Below are 21,599 nucleotides of genomic sequence, written 5' to 3' on the forward strand. Positions count from 1 at the left end.
TGAGTGAAAACACGCAGACTCAGCACAGTGCGTGGCGGATTAGCGGTGCTCCCTCGCGAAGTAGCGCAGTGCTCCCTGGTCACCCAGAGAGTCTCGGGCACATGAGCCGCTGTCGGTTCAACAGTAGATAAAGGAAACCGGAAACTGCAGTGACTCTGACATAGCAAAAGAGAACAAGGCGACGTTTCACGTCTCGTAGGGCCGCTGTCTGGGGTGAACCGCACCTGGCTTCCTCAAGCTGTGCCCGGGACTTTTCTCTCCTCCTCTGACATGAGCACACCCTGCGTCTTCAAGCCCCACCTCTAGGTAGGTGACGCGCAAACGTGGATCCCCGCCCCCAGCCCGCTCCCCTGCGACCCACTGGCTCAGCATCTCCATTTGGAGGCCTCAGAGGTATCTCAACACCCGGCCCATGCTTATTCCCACTGCCCACACCTGGTGTGGCTCAAGGGTTTTCTATCCCAGTCAGTGACATCCCCTGCCAGCCAGCAGCACAGAGCGTAGGAGTTCCTGTTGATGCTTGCCTCTCCTCCCTTTGTATCCAACCCAATACCAAACCAGTCACTTTCTTCTCTCTTGAAACCTTCTACTTCTCTCCCATCTCCAGCACTCTGGTCCAGCCAGTCTCTTACCTGGATTGTGCAGAAACTGTTCACTCTGCCTGGAATGCGCTTTCCCCCTCTCCGCCTGGTTAGCTTCTGCACGGCCTTCAAGCTTCAGTTCAAGGGCTGCTTCCTCCAGGAAGCCGTCCTTGATCTCCCCAAGAAGACGGTCTATTTGAGTTGTATGGAACCATCCCACACTCCTTCACAGGACTGATTGTAGCGTAGATCTGACGTGTGTGTGCGTAAGTGTATGTTTGTGGTCATATGATTAGTGTCATATCCCTAAGTAGACGGACACCCCGTGAGGCACAGTCTTGCCCATCGTTGACTCCTCAGTGCCAAGAACAGCATGTGATGCACGAAGCAGGCAACTCACACAGAGTTGTTGAATGGATGAATGGGTTGGTGAGGGTGAGTTGAGAGTCAGGTTTTGCATGTGGACAGAGGCCGGAGGAAGGAGTTCTGGTCCCTTAAAGACACAGGCTTGGGTTGAGGGCAGAGCATGCAGGGTGGGAGGCAGCTATCACAGGATCCGGGAAAACCTCGTCCAAGAGGGAGTGCGGACAGCTGAGTGGCCTTCCTGGGAAAATGTGCCTTCTAGGTCACGTGACCGTGAAAATATTAGTCCTCAGGAACAATTACTTAAGTTAATTAGCTCATCCATTTAAGCAGCAGCTAAAGCAACAGGGCCTGAAGACCATTTTGGGAAAGACACTCAATTATTTGCACCAATGTCACCCTAATTTCCCCGGTAAGCTTGGCTGTGGCTGGGCAAGGGAAGAGACTTGAACACTCAATTAATTTCCCCTGTTTGGGGCCTGGGATGGGAGGGAGAGAGGGACCCTGGGGGCGAGAGCTGGCTGAAAGTAGGCTGGCCGGGTACCACAAGCCCTGTGGCCACCCGAAGACTGCATCATTACCACACAGACCCTTCTGATAAAGACATAGGATTGGCAGGGCTTTGAGAGGTCACCCCAGAGAGAGAATAACTTAGCCAAGGTCACGCAGGGACAGACCCAGAACCCTGGTTCCCAGCCTCCTAGACCAGGACCTCCTCCTCAGGAGGGGATGTGCAAATAATAGCTGGTGGTCCAGAAGGTGAGGTGACAGGGTCACAGGACATGGCTCACCCAGAGCAGCAGGGGCCCCCGCCTCCATCTGGGACTCTAGTACCCAGTCTCTGTTTCCCCATCTGGAAACTGAGGCTAGAGTTTGTTTGAAGTAGGCTTGACGATAGCCCCACTCCCTGCTCCCCATCTCTGGGGACAGTCTTGAGTGCCAAGGTTCTAGTCTTTTTCCGACCTCCGTGTGAGGTCCACAGCCCCGACTGATTAGGCTTGTGCCCAGAACCGTGCAAGGACAAGCCCCCCACCTCACCGCGCTTACAGTCTGAAGAAGGACGTGTGGCCACCCAGAGATGCGACCAGAGAACAGCACAGAGAGTGCCTAATGGAGCGCTGAACTGTGCCTGTGAGAACCAGTCAGGGAGGACTGGAGCCCCAACGGCAGAGATGGCACCTGGGGGGCTCTGAAGGACAATGAGAGGTGCTCCAGGTAACTATGTGAATAGATACAGGGAGGTAGGCACAGGAAGGACGTGGATGGCTGGAAGGCTCAGGGGGCTCAGCGTTGGGGGCAGAGGCAGGAGAGTTGGAACGGTCAGATGGGGCCAGTTTAGGAAAGGCCATGATGGCCAGAGAGCAGCCGTAGAGCTGGGTGCACTGGAAAAGGGTGACGCTCTGGGTTTTCAATCAAGGGAATGGCATCGAGATGCGGAGTCAGGGAAAACTGCCATGGGGAGGAACAGATTTTCCATGGTTTGCTGAGCTGGGGGACTTCTCACAAGGCTAGGTTAGGAGGAAATCCCAAACTCTAAGGGAGTTGGAAGTTGGTAGCGGAGTGATGGGCGTCCAAGGGCAGCCCAAGCTCTAGGCATGGCGTTTATATGTGTCATCTTAGATGAGGTGGCTATGAATGTTCCTTCAGCAAAAGAAACTGGAGGGGCGCCTGGGTGGCTCAGTCGGTCAAGCTTCTGACTCTTGATTTCGGCTCAGGCCATGATCTCACCGTCGTGAGATCAAGCTCCGTGTTGGGCTCAGCACACAGTGTGGAGCCTGCTTGGGATGCTCTCTCTCTGCCCCTCTCCCACTTGTGCCTGCGTGTGCGCCCTCTCTCTCAAAATAAATAAACTTAAAAAAAATAAAAAAGAAACTGGAACTCATAGAGTTTATGTAATTCGTCCAAGTCGCACCCTTAATATTAAGGCAGAGCCGAGATTCCAGGTCTGACTTTGAAGCCACAGCGGACACACTATGGTTCTGAAGCAGTCCGTTCTCCCCCTTTGGCTACACAGAGAATGACTGATGCTGGGGGGGGGCCCCCCAGGCTAATTGAAACTGAATCTCTGGGCGGGGGGGGGGGGGGTAGGCGGGCTGGCCATCTTTCTTTTAAGCTCCTCAGGTGACTGATGGACAGAGAGGCTGAGAAGCCCCCACACTGCAGCAAGTAGCTCCTGCTTTGGCCCCGGGCTCCAGCCATCCCCTCGCGGTTGGGGGGGGTTGGGGGGGGGGAACTGACTCGTGTCACCGTGTGCTAATCTATCGTTGTCAAGGATGCAGAGAGCAGGGAAGACAGATTGATACATCGCACTTGATCTGGGGTGGGTCTCCCGAAGAAGGGCAGTGGCAGCCACTGAAGGAGAGTGAGAGATGAAAAACTTAGGGGGGGATCTGTGTAGTGGATCCTGGGAGAACAGTGAAGCTGGAGGCTGAACCCCAAACACTCCCTGTCGCCCAGAGATGCGTGGACCAGGAGTTCCTCCTTCGCCATTACCACAGCCCTTGGCACATGTCTGCTGCTCCCCGGCAAGCCAGACTTCCAAACCATCCTTCCGGCTGAGATGTCACTCCCTCAACGCAAAGGGGTGAGGGGTGTTCTGTCTCCGGTGGTGTCCCTTCCACTGACATCAACTGCCACCCGCTCTGCTGAGGGAGCAGCTCTCCCAGAGATAGTTCCAGTTGAATGGCTGTGATGGACACCACTTCAGACCCTATCATCAACTTGTGCGGCTTATTTAAAAGTGCACCTCAACTTTCCAATTCTGTAAAATGGGTAGAATAGAAACCTACTCCTGAAAAGTAATAACTATTAATAGATAGGAATGTGCTGAGGTGGAAGGAGAACTAACCAGCAACAGAGTCTAACAGTCGAGGATCAAATCCATTCGCTGTCACTTACCGGGTTATTAGCATCTTCAGAGCAAGTTTTTTTTTTTTTCTATGATTTATGAATCAATGACTTCCAAAGGTGTATCTCCTGCGTAAGCTTCCTCCCTGAACTCCAGGCCCGCATCTCTGCCTGAATCTGGCACAGGTTCCTCACCGAACATGCCCCCAAGTGAACTCACAGCTCACATCTTCCCCCCCTGCCACCCCCGTTGGGGGACTACCTCTCTTAATGAATGACTTTGCCATCTTGGAAGGTGGTGAGACACAAACCAGAGACCAGAGTCACCCTGGATCCCTTTCCCCCACCCTGCACTCCCAGTCGCCAGCATGAGTCTTCACCCCTTCCTCTTCATCCCCCCCCCCGCCCCGCCCCCGTGCCCGCCTTGTCCGGGATCATCTCTCACTTACCAGTGGCAGTAAGTAGCCCACCCCTTCTCTGTCCAGCACGGCTCCTGAGCTCACTGCCTGCTGATAGTGTCAAAGCCTCGCACGGTGCCCTCGCCCGTGAAGGTTAAAGCCAGGCCCCTCTAGCCCAGCCTGCGGCCCCCTCCGGCACCACTCCTGGCCACTGCCCCGCTTTGTCCAGGGTCTCCGGCCAACGTGCCCAGTGCGTTCCTGACTCCACACTTTTTAGCACTTGATAGTCCCTTGATGTGACCCCCTTTTCCTCAGGATCAAATCAGAAGCGTGCTTCTAGAATCATTTGGAAGTTGTCTTCTTTGGGTGATCTTTACATCCATTGTCACTGCCAGCAAGGCTCCGGCCACTGGTTCCAGGGTTCTCTGTGCACTGGCTCTGGACCATGTATCCCTTGCTCCATCATTCTGTGCTTATGGGCCCGTCTCCCCCAACAGACCTACGGGCACGAGTTGTGCCCTAGAGCAGTTTATATCCTAGGGCCTAGCAGAGTGGTGGCCCTCCATAAATGCTTGAGCACTCATTTATTGAGTACACACTCAATACATGCTTGGAAAGATCCCTACTGGGTTCCCTTTTTGTCCCCCGAAGATCCACTAGACCCATGCCACACTAGAAGGAATAGACACACATGATGTGCCCTCTCTCTATATTTGCTCTGACCAGTAGATGGCGGCAGAAATGTCACCTTGTGCAAACACAAGGCCCCTTGTGGTGGTCTTAGGCTGGCTAAAATCCCTGCTCGCAGGTGGGCAGGCTTACCTGGAAACGCGAGGCTTGCCCAGGCAAACAGAGTTCCTCACTCTGCAATTTACACACCCACAGTTATGGGAGTTGCTTATGTTGGCTTCTTGAATTCTCTGGGAAGATCCTCCGACCCAAGACCCTTTTCTTCTACAGGGCCCTCTGCCAAACGTCTGTTCTTAGATGGCCTACACGTCTGGCTTGAGACTAGAAAGAACTTGGACTCACTCTTCATGTCCAGGAAAATGGGGGATATGGCGATGGTTTGTTCTCTTGTGACAGTAAGAGACTGGAATTGGCTGTATGGTCTTGGGCAAGTCACATCACAGCCCAGGAAACGGATGAGCATTAGAGCCCCCACGGGCCAGCCCTTGGATCCTGGCCCCGGCACTTCCCAGCTGTGTGAACTTGGGCAAATCACTTGCATTTTTTGAGCCTCACTCTACTCGGCTGTGAAATGGGGACAAACACTGATTTCATAAGGTTGTCGTAAAGCTGGGCTCCTGGGTGGCTCAGTCTGTTGAGCGTCTGACTCTTAGCTTCGGCTCAGGTGATGATCCCAGGGTCGTGGGATCGAGCCCTGCATCTGGCTCCGTGCTGAGTGTGGAGCCTGCTTAAGATTCTCTCTCTCTCTGCCCCTCAGCCCCTCGCCTCTGGGCTTTCCCTGTCTCTCTCTCTCTCTAAACAAACAAACAAACAAACAAACAACAACAACAACAAGAACAGTAAATTGTAAATCTTCTGTAGGACCCAGTGTCCACAACCGTGTCCAGCTTTTGCTTAGGAAGGAGGGCACTCGATATGGATTGGCATATGGCAGAGGGGTTTAGAGCGTGACCTCAGAGGCAGAATATCAGAGTTCAAATCCTCCTTCTTCCACTTCCTAGTTGTCACCTCAAACAAGTTATTTTACCTCTGTCTACCTCAATCTTCCTGTCTGTACGCTGGGAATAAGAAGGATCCCCTTTCCTAAGGTGGTCGTGTTAAGTTTGTATCAAACCCTTAAAACGGTGCCTGGCCTATCGTGAGCCCGCCACGTGTTACCTGTCTTCATGGTCATTGCCAGGATTGGCATCTCAGTACCTGTACTGCACCAGCTCCACGCACCTGCCTGTTCCTCCTGGAGATCTAGTGCTCCGAATCTGCCTCGGCCAGCATGTGTTCTGGGAGCCTCCTAGAGCCGACTGGCACGTGGGTCGTCACGTGGGTCTGGACTGCCGCTGGCCGCTGGTGTCAGTGCCTCGGTGTCCCACACCACCACAGCCCCACACTGCTCTGTGCAGCCTCTCTCTGCTCCTCCTGCTGACGTGCCCACCAGCCCAGGCTTCCCGCCTTTCCCAGCTCTGCAGGCTCTTTCGGAGAATGGGAACCACTCCCCACCCCCATGGCGAAATGCTCATTCGAGGGGCAGGGTGGCCTGAGCCGGGAGCGTCAGATTTAGCGAGCCAGCTCTCGAGACCTCCTTCAGTTGACGCTCAGCTCTTTTCCTTTCCAGACCACCGAGTCAGGCAAGGTCAAGGGCCAGCCACTCTATTCAGTCTGGAGGGTCATGCCCTCTGACCCTCAAGCCCTTTGTGGGGTCTGGCTCATTTTGTCAGCTGTATTCCTTCCTTTTGATAATTTATTTATCAGAAACCTCTATTGAAAGACTGCCAGATATGTCTCCACATGTCTGGAGCCCATTTTGGGCACAATTCAAGTCTCCCTGGGGTACCGCTCGGTAACCCCATGTAAACCAATGGATGCAAATAAATACTCCGGAAGAGCCTTATCAGCACACTCCTCAGGTTTAGCGTATGCACGCGGTCCTCAGCTTCGCCCACCCTGCACTTCTTGCCCCCCACGACACATAGAAACTGTCTCGCACATAGCAGGCACTAAATAAACAGCAGATATTTTTTTATCAGCTTTCTCATCTGCAAAATAGAGATAATATAAAAAAATAATAGCTAACGTTTACTGAGCACTTACTACGTCCCAAACGTTATTCTAAGTTTCTCCCATGTATCGACTCATGTCATATTCACGGTGAGGTGAATACCATTTTTGTTCCTGTTTTACAGATGAGGCGCAGAGGGGTTGAGTGGCTTGCCCAAGGTCATACAGCTAGAGCCTATGGTTTTAAACTCGTGTAGTTTCCACCCTGTCACCTCTGACTGCTGTGAAGATCCAATGATTCCAAGTCTTATGGCTCCCCACGAACGCTGGGGGCCGCTGCTGTGTTTGCTCCGTGCGGCTGAGGAAGAGGAAGGGAGGGAGGAGGGTAGGGGCGAGGAGGGGGGAAGAGGAGGAGCGGGGCTCCGTTAGCGCTAGCGGTGGTCTCGTGGTGGTGGCTGCAGGATGTAGAAGCTCTTTACAAGAATCCAGTTGCATTTCTGGAAGGGAAGAACTGAGAGTCATTATTCTGTCCGGACAGGTCCGAAGCGGGGAGGGAACTTGGTCAAGGTGAAGAGCGAGGTTGGCTTTTCCAGCGCCCCCTTTCTCTGTCTCAGTCAGCCTGGGCTTGGGCTGTGGGGTGGGGGTTTCCAACAAGGCTGCCTTCAGCCAGGGTACAGGCTGCTTCCCCAGGGTACCAGCTGCGGGGCTGCTCATGGAACAGGGCTGGAGGGACAGCACTGTCAGCCTTCTCGGGCACTAGCTAGAAAGGAGGACATCTGAACAACAGGAAGCCAGCCCGGGGAGACTGCAAGGTCCTCCTCGGAGCACCTCTTCCTAACATGGCCCTCCATCCACCGGCCCGGGAAACATATGGGCCACAGGAGCCTGATCCTGCAGGGCTGGACCGGAGCCCGGAGCTCCAGGGCAGCTCCAGAATTTCTGCGTAGGAGGGGCGCAAGTGCTGCTCTCTCATTGGAAGGGAGGTGAGGGGATTGTTTTAGTCCGGGGACTTATGTGGAGGTGATTTTCTGGGAGGTCATGAAGGAGGCTACCCTGCTGCCCCCTGCCCCCTGCCCTGGGCTCTGCCATGCCACTCCGCTCCAAGCAGGGTTGGGTTGTGCTGACACCCAGGATCAGAGCAGAGAATCCATGATGGCCCAAAAGGCAGAGCCTGGGTGGCGAGGGAAGAAGCCGCTGAACTGCATCAGCCGTCTGCTTTGTCCTGAAAGCATGGGGCGGGGGCAAGGAGAGGAGACTGACTTCGCACCCCAGGGAGGAGGCTGAGAGGAGAGGAATATGACCATTGGCCATTCCTTTATTCCTTCAACCCCCGTTTCTTCTGTATTTCTTTACATTTATTTCTTTCACACAGATATGCCAGGAATGGCACTGTGTTAATCTCTGTGCATTCATTATCCCTTTAATCCTTATGATGATCCTGTTTTATAATTAGAATCCCCATGTTGCAGATGAGAAAGCTGAGGCTCAGAGAGGTTATGTAATTTGCCCAAGGTCGCACAGCACACAAGGTGCAGTGCCAGGATTTGAAAACACCGAGCCTCAGAGCCACTAGGATGTATTGGGTGCCCACTCTGTGCCAGTGGGCCGGATGGGTAGGAAGTCCTTTCTGTTCTGGAGCTTGCGGTCTAGTGGGGGGAAATTTTCCACTGGGAAATGGCAAGGGTGACAAGTGCCTGTCTAACAGGCAGACGAGAAGTACAGGGTACACGGAGAGGTGTCAGGGGACTGAGACTGGCGGAACAAAGAGGAGTTGGCGTCGTGACGTGGGGCAGAGAGGCCAGGGTCCTCCACTAAGAGGACAACATGTGCAAAGGCTCTGTGGCAGGGAAGAGCATAGCCCTCTCAGGACCTGCAAGGAGATCAGTTGGAGCCCAGAGGGTGAGGGAGGAGGCAGTGCCAGGCAGAGCTGGAGGGTGGGCGGGGGCCACATCTAGAGATGTCTACAAGAAGCAGCTGGTAAGAGGGGTAACTGTAAGGAGCCCCTGGGGCGGAGGGCACGGCTTAGCTCCGCACCCACCTCCTGTAGATTAGAGAAGGGTCAGCATCTGAGGTCACAAGACCCAGCTCCATGCCCTAACTCTGTACCAAACTGACACAAGTACTTGGGTGGGTCACTCACCCTTTGGGGGGGTTCCTGTGTCTCAGTGGAGTGAGTCCTCCCTTCCTTGCCTTGCTACCTGCTGGCATTGTTTAAAAGGATCAGGTGAAATCAATGTTACCACCCCTATGGCTCTGAGCAAAAATGAAGCTGGCTTCTCTCAAGGGACCCCAGTGCTCCCACCTCCCCATCTTGACCCTGCCCCCTGCTTCTGCAAATGTCACCTGATCCTTCCCTACCCTAATCAGAACCCCATGCCCCCTGCGGTGGGCGGGGGTGGGGCGGGGTGGGGGGAGGGCGTAGTGAAGGAAGCTTATGTGTTACACGCAGCTATTCTCACAAGGAGCAGACATAGCCCTATATAAATGCTGTATTTTCTGTTATTAGACCCAGTTTAACTGGTAGCGGCTTTGAGGAAAACTCAGGTATCTTTTCATCCATTTTACCGGAGGGAGCCGGGGAGGTCATGTCACCCACCCCCCTGCATCCACGCAGCACTACATTGCGGTCATTAAACCATCTGCTTTCCTGCTCAGGTAGTCCAGCGAAGACGGTGTTTCGGGAGGCGCGGTGTCAGGACATCCTGGTCAGTGCTGAATCCAGCCCTCTGAACTTTCAGCCCGCTTCTCCCTCCTCCTGGTAAAAAAAAAAAAAAAAAAAAAAAAAAAAGCTTTTGGTGGATCTCCAAAGAGAAGCATTTCTTCCCCCAGGGAGAAACAAGAGAAGCCGCCGAGTGCCAGGCCCCCCACGGCAGCCCTGTGGTCCGGGCGTGGCGGTGTGGGGGGAAGTCAGAGGAGCATCTGACCTTGAGGCTTTGATGCTCGGTCCCCTTTTTCATCTGAAGGGTGGTGAGGGGTCAGCAGAGCTGACTAGAGAGTCTCAGGCATCTGTCTTGTCCTTTAGCCCACACGTAAACACACACACACACACACACACACACACACACACACACACACACTCTTCCCAACACCGATGTGCGGCCCCAGCCGGGCGGATGGGAATGGGTGGTACACACTCCTCCACTCAGCCTGCAGCCTGGAAATCCCCGAATCAGCTATTTCTGCAGCCCAGGGTCCGTGACTAGCGAGCTGCTGTTCTAAAGAGCGGCTCCAGCCCGGCTCCAAGCAGCGGGTGCCGCAGTATTGCAGTGGCCGGGCTCTGGGGCGATGTGGATGTCGTGGGGCTGGGCCAGGGAGAGGGGATTCGCTGCAGGTATTGGGACTTCCCAGGGCTCCTCGGACTCTGTGGAGATTAGAAGCCCTGGAAAGCTCTGAGTGCGGCCCTCCCCAACACATACATATAAGGGATTTGGGGTGGGGCGGGGGGAGTCACCTCCTGGGTCAAACCCCAAACGTGATGATTCTTGACTCTGGGTGTGCAGTACAGGAGCAAGGTGAGAGTGAAGGGGAGGCTGTGGGGATGAGGGCAGGGATGGGGTGGGGCTGGGAAGGTCCAGAGACGGGCGGCGTCCTGACACCGGCAGAAATTGCACAGGGCTGAGCTGGGGGGCTGAGGTCTCAGTGGGTGAAGGCTGGGCATTGAGGGTGAGGCATCGGGGTGAGACTGAGGCACGGGAGCCATACCTGGGCCTCCAATCCTCCCTGCCCCTCCTGCCTGTTGAGTGTGGGAAAGGCCCCGTCCTCCCGGAGGGTTGAGGCCTCCTAGCCTGCAGCAAGAGGGAGAAAGCGGAGTTGTGGCCAGCGGGGAGGTTCCGGGTCTACCTGGGAGCCAGGCCCAAGTCCTGGGCAGCACACGCTTCCTCCTCTCTCCGCAGGGGCCCCTCGACCCGCTTCCTCCCTCCCCGGGAGGCTGGGGGAGAGCCCCCGGCTCCAGTCCCGACTTCACCCTCCCGCACGGATGCTGGGGACCGCAGGCTGTCGGAGCTCCCCGGGCCAACCCCCCTCACCTCCCCTTCCCCTCCGCTCTCCGCCTTTTGTCTCTATCACTCCTCTTCTCCCTCCCTTTTCTTTTCGTCCCCGACTCGGGAAAACCTTCATCCGTATCCCCTGAAGCAAATCGGCTCCTTCCTACCCGCTAGCCCGTTCCCGACAGCGCAGAGATCCCCCTCCCCGCCGCCCCTCCCCCAGCCAATCCCCGCTCCCCAGAGGCTCGTAAAGCTCGTGGGTGGCGCGGGTGGGGTGGGGAGTGTCGCAGGAGGGCGCGGAGTGGGAGGGGACGCCTCCGCATTGCCCCTGGAGCCCCGCGGGCCTCCGGGGACCCGAGGCCGGCCCCACCCACCGCAAACTTCTCTAGGGGCGCGGCGGGTTGAACCCCTCTCCCGCACGCCGCGCGTTCTCCCTCGCACACACCTCCCCTTCCCCGTCGCCGCTCCCTCCCCGCCCACCGGCCATCCGGACGGGAGAAAGGGGGGCGCGGGGCGCGCGGAGGCGGCCTCCCCGGGGCGGGGATTGCCGGGGCGGGGGCCCTGCGTCCCGGTTTGCGGGGATCGCCCTCGGAGGGGCCGGCACGCGCTGTGTGCAGGCGGATGTGAGGAGCATCTCAATTGGCGGGCGGGGGAAGCGGGTTCGGGCTGTTACTACTGCAGAGAGAGAGAGAGCGCGGGCGAGCCGGCGAGCGGGGAGCGGGAGGAGAGCCGCAGCGGCCCGGCCGGCCGCGAAGTGGGAAGAGGGGACCTCGACTTCGAGACCCCGGCCGTCCCCGCGCTCTGCTCTCTCGGTGAGCTCTGGCCGAACCGCGCAAGAACGTCCCCGGTAAGAGGCGCCCCGGGCGGGGACACCCTGCGAGGGCAACCCGTGGTCCCGAGCGGAGCCGCGCTCCGACCATCGGCGGCCACCGGGAGGGCCTGGGGCGCGGGCGGGCGCAGGGTCGCCAAACTGGGACACTCCGACTTTCTGGGCTCGGCGCTCACAGCCAGATAAACTAAGTGCCGGACGGAGCCCGCGGTGGGGGAGTGGGCTCCGAAAATCCACTTGCGTCGGCACCGCCCGGCTAGTCCCGGGGGAGGTGTCCCGAATTATCCCGGGAACCCCTCGCCCTTGCCCTGCTTCTCCTCCCGGGGAGCCCGGGACGCGCGCCGGGAGAAGGCGCGAGAGGCCGCGGTGCATCTGCGCGGGCACCCTGGGCAAGCAGGGAACCGCGGGAGGCGGTGCGGGGGAGAGTGGATGAGGTGGGCGTAGGGTGAAAAGTGGGTGCGGGGCGCGCATGGGACCCCCCGCCCGCGCCGCAGTGAGGCTGAGCCGAAGCGCCCCGCGCTCGGAGCTCGGGAGCCCCCTGGCGCAGAGCGGGACGAGCTGGGGACACTGGCGGTGCGCGGAGCTGGCTTCTTTTCCGCGCCCCCTGCCCTGCCGCTGCGGACCGGGTCTGGGATGGGCGGCGGCATCTTCGCCCCTTCCTCTTCTCGAAACTTTTTCATACTCCAGCAAACGCCGCGGCTCCGTGCGTTGGAGGAAGCAGGGTCCCAAGAATTCTGGCAAATCGCAGAGCTTGGAGAGACCGGGGTGGGGGGTGGGGAAGGGGCAACGGGGCAGTAGGCGGGCATGCTGTAGTCAGTTTGCTGTGTGACCTTGGACGAGTCGTTGCACCTCTCTGAACCTCACGAAGAGGGAGACACTTGGTGCCCCCGTCGGGAACGCGGAAGAGGTCGGGGGCAGCGTGTTTGGTGAACAAGTCCGCAGGGCGCCTGCCTCTAGCCTTGGCGTTTAGGAATTCATGCCTTTGATGCGGGCCTCTCTGCGGAGAGGCTCACTTCCTGGGGAGGGGGTGGCAGTGTGGAGCTGTGTACCCAGCGTTCCAGGGGAAGTCACGAAGCTTCCATTCTGACCTGGCCTATGACCTTGGACCACTCACTTACCCCTCTGAACCTCAGTCTCTTCAATGGGTTTTGGAGCTTATGGTACCCAAGGTCTCTCCCAGTTCTGACACCTGTATGCCCCAGCATGCTGGGGAGGCCAGTGGAAGGAATGGGTGGGGTGTGGCCTCACCAGCTGCATTCCTCCTGGGACATAGCCTCTGGGGAAACTGTAGGTCCCCCCGCCCCCTAAAAAGTCACCAGGGCCTTGAGACCCTCAGCCTGCTCACCTATCAACTGTTCCCACCTGCAGAATCTCCAGTATGGCTGTGAGAATGTCGGCTTCCCTGCACTAGCACAGCCCTCTTGCAGGGCTGAGCCTTCCTGGGGGAAAGATGCCCAGTGACAGTTAAGAGTCGCATGGGTTAAAGGGGGATGTCAGGGATCCCCCTCCCCCCAAGATCATGCTGTCTGACTCTCGGCTCTAGGCTGCATCCACTGCAGGCAAGGATGATCTGAAGGAATCACGTTTAGAAAGATCCCTTCTCTGGCTGGGGAGATCTCCACTACAACAGCCCGTAACACCCCATTGTGCCACCGACCTCACAACCCTTCGCCAGAGGGAAGCCTCATCTAACTCCTTCTTGGGTGAATTCTGGTTTGGTCTGCAGTGGAGATGAAACGTTAGTTTCTCACTGGGCCTTAGGGTGTTGTAGGGAGAGTCCTGGTTTAAGACAGGAGGCCTGAGGGGCACCTGGGTGGCTCCTTCGGTTAAGCGTCCAACTTTAGCCCAGGTCATGATCGCGCAGTTTGTGAGTTCGAACCCCGCTTCGGGCTCTGTGCTGACAGCTCAGAGCCTGGAGCCTGCTTCAGATTCTGTGTCTCCCTCTCCCTCTGCCCCTCCCCTGCTCGTGCTCTGACTCTCTCTGCCTTTCAGTAATAAATAAATGTTAAAAAAAAAAAAAAAAAGACAGGAAGTCTGAGTTTAATTCTAGGCTCTGCCTCCCAATTTGTGTGACCTTGTGTGACCTTGGGCAAGCCCCTTTCTTGCTTTCCTCACCTGTACACTGAGAGGGTTGAACTAGATAACTTCCCAGGGTCCTTCCAGCCTTGCTGTTCTGTGGCTGAAGTTCTGGGCTGGTGTCTGGGTAGCAGGAAGTGGGTTTGGCTGGGTGATGGGGGCGGCTGGTCTCCAGGAATTCCCATGCACTTGCCCTCGCACGCCCTTCTGTCCCCAGGGTGGAGACAACGCGAGACTAAAGAGTCCATATGAAGGGGCCACTTTCAAGGCCTTGCACACCCCTGCAGTGAACTCTCCCGAGACCCTGGGCTCTACTGGTTGCTAGCTGCGTGACCTTGAGCAAGTTACAGTATTTTACATCTTGGAGCTTCACGTACTCAGTTGTCAAAATGAAAGGAGAACAGTGGTGGGATTTTAGGACTGTTGTGAGGATTAAACACAAAACAGCACATAAAGTGCTTCGGCCGATGCAGAGCCCTCGGAGTCCTCAGTGAGTAGCATCTACTGGACATAATCACAATAAAGCCCGTGGGGAGCAGGTGGCAGGGCAGCGGCCCCTCCCTGCGCCCATGGCCCTCGGGTCTCCCCTGCAGCTTCCAAAGCTTCCCTGTGGGGTGGGAACAGCAGCACTGCCTCAATGCCTCTCTCCCTCTCTGCCTCTGTCTCTGTCTCTTTGTCTCTCTCCCTGTCTCTGTCTATCTCTGTCTCTTTCTCTCTCCCTGTTTCCCTCTTCCTCTCTCCGTTAGGATCATTCTGCAGCAGAAACTTCATGTGAAAGGAAAAAACGGCTAGACTTTCCTATAACCTCACACCTGTCTGCCTCTAGCTCTCCCTTCCCCACTTTCTGCCACACCTCTGGTCCCTTCTGTGGTGAGGACACATGGGCATTTTGCTCCACTTCCTGAAGGAAGGAGCCAACTGAGGCCCAGGGAGGGCTGAGACTGGATCCCTGGAGGTGGGGGAGCCAGAGGCATGTCTGGGCCAGGGGGAAGGGGTGGCGGGGTGAGGGGGTAGAGGGGGGACTGGCAAAGGCTTGGCCTCAGGGGGACTCCCAGGACCCCAGATCCCAGAGCCAGACCTAGCGGGCTGGGTGCAGGGATGGCAGGGCCAGGACTTGGGGTACCCCAGACTCACTGTGTGATGTGACCTTAGGCAAGTCCCACCCACGGGCCTCAGTTTCTTCATTTGCAAAGTCAAAAGATGGTTTAGATGAATCAAAGGTCCTTCTAACCCTTTTGGTTCAGATCCTGGTTGGCACTGCCTCGGGTGAGGCTGGGTGGGGTGGGGTGAGAGGTTTGTTGGAGTCATTTGGGCATCAGCACTCACCGCCCCTTTGTCATACTTCTGTGACAACCTGGGGAGGTGAAGCCATCTCTTTCTTAGTAAGAATGCTGAGCGTTAAGAGCAGAGGCTTTGCAGATGGACAGACCTGGGTTCTCATGTTGGCTCTGTCTTCTTATTAGTTGGGTGAATTTGGGCAAATCACTTAATCTCTCTGAGCCTCAGTTATCTCGTCTGGGAAATGGGAATAAAATCACCTATCTCCTAGAGCTCTTATGAAGATTATGTGGGAATAACTTCTATAAAATTCGGGCAATATGGGGGAGTTCTTACTGTGAACTGGGTGCTGCACAAGGAATGGGCTTTTGAGGCTCTCTGTCATCAGGACGGGAGGCTCAGGTGAAAGGAAGGGTGGGGACAGAGCCCACAGTCTTGCACTTGTCATCATGCACAGGCTTCCAAGAAAGGGCCCCGGTTTCCCGCATCCTCTTCCTGCTGTGCACTGGCTAGGGGCTTCAGGAGTTTGAACTCAGCTGGTTTTTGTCACAGGGCCTGTGGAGGTGCCAGCTCAACCACAGGGGGGGCTGCAGGCAGAGTGTGGAGCTGCCAGAGAGAACAGCGAGGTTCACAGAACGCTTCTGGTGAGGAGGGGGATACAAGCCGGAAGCGTGACAGCCTTCCATGCGTTAGTTGTGAAGAAAGGGCGGTAAAATGTGGTCTTGGAGAAAAGGCATCGCCACTCACCGGGGTGTGTTAGGTGAGGGGCACCACAGCATGAGGCACTGCAGGAGGCCGTAGGGTTCATCTTATCGAGTCCCTGACTTTGATTATGGGGAAACTGAGACTCAGAGAGGGAGAGAACTTTGCCCGGTATCACACATCATGTTAGCGCCAGAGCTGGGGCTGTGCCTGCACTCGTGGACCCTCCTCCGGTGCTCTTTCCGCTCTCCCCGTTAAGCACCAAGCAGATATCTTCCAGCCCTTCTGCCATCAGACCTCAAAGAAGGATGCCTTGACTGCAGCAGAAAGGACGTGGGCCACTGACGGGAAGAAACATCTTGACCTGGCACTGAGATCATCAAGTCTGACATTCCCATTTTGCAGATGAGAACACTGAGGTCCAAGAAAATGAAAAGACTAGCAGAAGGTTGCCCAGTGTCTGAGCCCAGAGCTCTTCTAGTTACGCCGCTTCCACGCAGCTTCTCTGGGGTCAGACACGCTACGTGGCCACGGGGTAAAGGCAAATGCACTCGAGAAAGGAACAGAGGACGGAAAGACAAAGCAGAAGAACGAAAGACAGAACTGTTACTCCCAGGACCGTGATTTTCCTTCTAGGCTTTCTTTCTTGACGTGTCTGTCGGCCGCTGCTTGGAGCTGTTCTGCTGACAGCCTGCCTTGCCCTCCCTGAGGAAGGAGACAATAGCCAGATCCGTTGGTCTCAGTTCCACTGGCAAGGCTGAGTGAAAGAAAGTCAATATTTGCCCAGTGGCAAAGGACAGGAAATAAGTCTGACTTGGGATGAGGGTTGGGGGAGTGGGGGCGGGTGGGGAGAAGTGATTCTGAAAAGGAAGGTTGCAGAGTATTGGGCCTCCTGTGTGAGCACTTGACTTCTAAAGGAGCCTTTGGGTTTACTGCATTAAATAACCCTTTGTATCTCGGACAGCTTCCGGGCCCCATCCGCAGGCACTGTCCTCCTGGCAGCGCTGATCCCTAATAAATTTCCCCTATTGTTTGCAGCTGACGCCTCCCCAGCTTTCAGCTCCCTGGAGAAATGGGACTTTTAAAGCTTTTGCAGAGAGGCCTCGGAGCAGATGGCCCATTGAGCAAAGCTCAGGCAGAGAGCCGTGCAGAAGCTGCGAGAAAGGCTCGCTTCCTTATCTGGGCCCCTGAGCCCAGGGAAAGATGTGGAAAAAGTCCTTGGCAGGTCAGGAGAGGCTGTGAATGATTCCCCCCCCACCCCCCATGCCTTTGTTTTGTTATCTTTCCTTTTTATTTTTTTCCTCTGCCTCCTGCTTCCTCTGGGTCCTGAAGTTGAGTAGGGGCTAGGGGGAGGAGGGCTGAAGCCCCCAGCCTTTCCTCAACTGAAATGAAATTCTTGAACCCGGCGGCAGCTGCCGGCTGCTTTAATGGCTTTTGTGATTGCTGTGTTGCTCATGGAGTCGCATCTTAGGGATTTAACAAAGGGTGCATTCGCAAGCAGAAGGCTCCTGGTCTGAGGCGACGGGGCGATACTGCAGCAGGAAGGGCTCATGTAAGGTGTGAGGTACAAGGGAGGACTTCCCATGCTGGGGACTCACCAGCCCTCGGTGAATCTGCTAGGGGGAGACAGCGGGGGCGGGGGGGGGGGGAGAGTGGATCCATCCAGCTCACTCCCCACTCTGGGAGTGAGCTAGCTTTCTTACCTGCCGGCCAAGAGGCTTCCTGGACTAAACATGGTGCCATGGCTCCCAAACTGATCAGCAGGACTGGTAGTCCCTGGAGACCATAGAGCCAGTGTGACCTCCCATCCCAGGGTGGCCAGCTCTGCCGGCTGCTGTGGGCTTGGGGCTGAGTGACTGAGTCTGGGTGGGGGGTGGTGGGGGAGAGAAGGAGGGTCCTGGGCTTCTACCCAGCCAGCCCCACACCCACAGGGGATACTGCAGTATTATAAGCAGCTAGGAGGCAGGAGAGTCCCTCCCAGCTGCTGCTCACCGTGGGGCCGGCCAGGGCTCCCAGCTCCCAGCCTGCCTTCAGCCTGCTCCCTACTGCTTGGCTGGGGCTGGGACTCAGCTGCTCAGAGACAGATTGCAGCCTGTCCCCAGCCCCCCCCTCCCCCCCCAGCACACGGCCCCTGGGCAAGAGCACAGCCCAGCTTCCCTGCAGCGGATTTCCTGCAACTATGCTCCATCTTGAGCAGACTTTCTGAGCCTGCCGTGGGACCTTAGCCCATCTTTTAGGTGTACTTGGAACATATAGTTCCTCGTACCCCATAGATACTTGGCACTGTTGCGCAGTGGTCGAGAGCTCAGGTGCCAGGGCGCCAGGTTGCCTGGGTTCAAATCCCAGCTCCACTGGGATCTTGTCGTTTAAACACTTGGTACTCAATTTCTTCATCTTTAACATGGAGTTAAATTCATTGGTATGCCTTAGGGTTGATATAAGGATTGAGTGTATTAATATTTATATTAAAAGCTCTAACAATAGTGACTACCTGGCATGTGGTGCTAATAAAGATTTAGCTATTGTTGGGGAGCTTGGGTGGCTCAGTCCGTTAAGCATCTGGCTCTTAATTTCCGGCTCAGGCCATGATCTCACAGTCTGTGAGATCGAGCCCCTCATCGGGCTCTGCGAGGACAGTGCAGAGCCTGCTTGGGATTCTCTCTCTCCCCCCCTCTCTCTCTGTCTGCCCCCTCCTCAGAATAAATAAACATTAAAAAAAAGATTTAGCTATTGTTATGGTGTTTCTTAAAACTGAACGGGGCAATTTGTAGAAAAAGAAATGTAACACTGGAGCTAGGGGTGGGGTGAGGCAGGGGTGTAACTGTATTTGAATAGAAGGATCTGGAATCCAGCAAATTCACTGCTAAATTAGTACATATGGTCCCACACAAGCTGTTTGGTCCCATTTGAAAATGTGGAGAAGGATGACTGTCCCCCTCACCTTTTCCAAGACATCCTGGGAAGTGAAGTGGGTGATGATAGTCTGAAAAAACCAGTCGGCCTGGAGGATGCACACATTGGTGTCTTCCTGTCACCATGTAGGACACATGCATGTGGGACATGTGGGACACATGCAGGCTTCCTGGCTGAGGCTCTGGCCTGTTGGACCTTTTTTTTTTTTTTTTAACGTTTATTTTATTTTTGAGACAGAGAGAGACAGAGCATGAACGGGGGAGGGTCAGAGAGAGGGAGACACAGAATCCGAAACAGGCTCCAGGCTCTGAGCTGTCAGCACAGAGCCCGACGCAGGGCTCGAACTCACGGACCGCGAGATCATGACCTGAGCCGAAGTCGGCCGCTCAACCGACTGAGCCACCCAGGCGCCCCTGGCCTGTTGGACCTTCTACAAATGGCACCAAACCCAGTGGGCCACTCTCCCAGGGAGGCCCCTCGGACTCTGGGTGACTCTGGGCTGAATCTGGTCTCTCTGTGTCTGCTCTTTTCCATCTGGCCGGGAAAAGGGGTGGTGGTTTTGTGTCTCCAGAAGCTTCTTAGCGGTGGGGCAGGAGTGTTTCTAGACACAGGCCATAGTTGTGCAAGCAGAGAACAGGAGGGCTGGAGAGAACATCTCCTTGAAGCCGGAACACCCTGGCCAGGAACCCCAGACAGACCGGGGTGATGCCTTCCCTTGGGGGGGGCCAAAGCAGGCAGCTCTTCCTCCTCCTACCCTCGGCCAGGCTATCTGCCGGGCAGGGCAGGCAGGGAAGGGGGCTGCCTGGAAGCAGGGCATCGACTCGACGTCATATTCAGTACCTGTCCTGCCAAGTAAGTCAGGGACCCTGGTTGATAGCGCTTTTGTCCCCTCCCTCGTCTGTCTCCTTCCCAGCGTGGGACATGGTGCCCACCTGACCTGCTGATAGTACTGGGTTGATGATTAGGCCAGGGGTCTCAGGTGTTGTCACCAGAGTTCTCTGCTGAAGACCGCAGGGATCCCAGACCAGCTGCTGAGTGATGTCCGCCGTCCTCCCGGGGCTGGTCATCTGGGGTGAGTGGCAGGTATGGAGAGGGGAGGCCACTTTATTTCAGAATTACTCAGGGCCTTGGAAATGTCGCCTCTGGAGCCCTCCTCAGAGCTTCTTTCCAAATATCATTTTACCAAGAGCCCCAGAGATGAGGTTGCTTTGCCAAGGTCACCTCCAAAGTCAGCCGTGAGCTCATGCCTCAGAGTCCACTGTATTTCATCTGCTCCATTTTCCCCAGGCTTCCTAAAGAAGGCATTGGGCATTGGCTAGAAATGCAGGGTCGCAGCCTGGTGCCTATCTCCTGTGACCTTGGCCTTGACCTCAAATTTCCCTGTACCTCATACCTCTGGAAGTTGGAAGGACTTAGATTAGATAGCAAAGAGAATTTGCTGAGTGGCCTTGCCAGGGGTGGGAATGGAAGATTTTCCCAAGACATTTGGGAGTCCAGGCTGGATTAGGTCTTAGCAGAAGCTTCAGGAAAGAGCCCTGGACTTGGAGTCCATTAACACAAAGCCCGAAGTCAGATCCTGCAACCGGCTAGCCGTACTGGGGCAAGTGCTGGATCTCTTTGAACCTCATCGCCCTCCCCCCCCCAAATGTGATCAGACACTCCTTACTTTATAGGGGGCATATAGATTTTTTACTTAAAAAAAAAAAAAAAGATGTATCGAGATATTCACATACCACACAATTCACTCCTTTAAAGTGCACGATTCGGTGGTTTTTAGTACAGTCACAGAGTTGTGCAAACTGCCACCACGATCTAATTTCAGAACATTTTTTTCCCACCCCAAAGAGAAAAACTGTACACATTAGCAGTCATTCCCCTATTCTTCCTTTCCTCAAGCTTTAACCAAATGATAATCTATTGCCTGCCTCTATACATCTGTCTCTTTGGAACATTTCATATAAATAGAATCGTATAATATATGTTCTTTTGTGTCTGGTTTCTTTTCCTTACATCATGTGGTCAGGGCTCCTCCATGGTGCACCAGGCATCACTATCTCCTTTCTATTTACTGCTGAATAATAGTCCGTTGTATGGATATACCACAGCGAGTTATCCTTTTATCAGTTGATGGACCTTTGGGTTGGATTTTTTTTTTTTAATTTTTTTTTAGCATTTATTTATTTTTGAGACAGAGAGAGACAGAGCATGAACGGGGGAGGGTCACAGAGAGAGGGAGACACAGAATCTGAAACAGGCTCCAGGCTCTGAGCTGTCAGCACAGAGCCCGACGCGGGGCTCGAACCCACAGACCGTGAGATCATGACCTGAGCCGAAGTCGGACGCTCAACTGACCAGCCACCCAGGCGCCCCTGGGTTGGATTTTGACTATTATGAACTATTACAGGTACGATGAACATTCATGTAAAGGTTTTGTTTTGTTTTGTTTTTTTAAGTAATCTCTACACCCAACGTGGGGCTTGAACTTACAACCCTGAGATCAAGAGTTGCCCACTCTACTCACTGACCCAGCCAGGCGCCTTTCATGTAAAGACTTTTGAGAGAACGTATATTTTCATTTCTCTTGGGTACGTACCGAGGAGTGGAATTGCTGGGTCGAATGGTATAGTTTTTTGTTTTGTTTTTTTTTTTCATTCAAAATAAGTTTTATATCTTAGGTAGCCTTTATTTTTTTTTTTTTTCTGCCAAATTTTTATTTAAATCCTAGTTAGTTCACATACAGTGCAATATTGGGTTCAGGAGTAGAACTCAGTGATTCATCAATTCAAATGGTATACTTATTTTGAAAGCTAACTTTTATCACACCCTGTTCTAAGTATTTTATATGGATTATCTCCTTATACTCTATAAAGTAGGTACAATTATTAGCCTCATGTTACAGAATGAGGTTCAGAGACATCAAATAACTTGTCCAAGGACACTCAGCTGA

At 55.0% G+C, this 21,599-nt stretch overlaps 1 protein-coding gene across 5 annotated transcripts in view; it reads left to right on the forward strand.

The window, feature by feature from the left end:
• Positions 1-21,599, forward strand: part of SYT2 (synaptotagmin 2) — a 103,284-nt gene that overhangs the window by 50,802 nt on the left and 30,883 nt on the right. The window contains exon 1 of one of the 5 annotated variants that reach the window (XM_019431755.2): positions 11,430-11,666. The exons of 3 other annotated variants lie outside the window; for them this stretch is intronic. The gene's annotated coding sequence lies outside the window, so the exon portion shown is untranslated. Of the gene's footprint in view, positions 1-11,429; positions 11,702-21,599 lie in introns of those variants that run through there. One more of the 5 variants, XM_019431748.2, reaches the window with a different exon arrangement.

This window comes from Panthera pardus, unplaced genomic scaffold, assembly GCF_024362965.1.
Source record: "Panthera pardus isolate Hobbes unplaced genomic scaffold, ASM2436296v1 HiC_scaffold_21, whole genome shotgun sequence".
NCBI classification, from domain to species: Eukaryota; Metazoa; Chordata; class Mammalia; order Carnivora; family Felidae; genus Panthera; species Panthera pardus.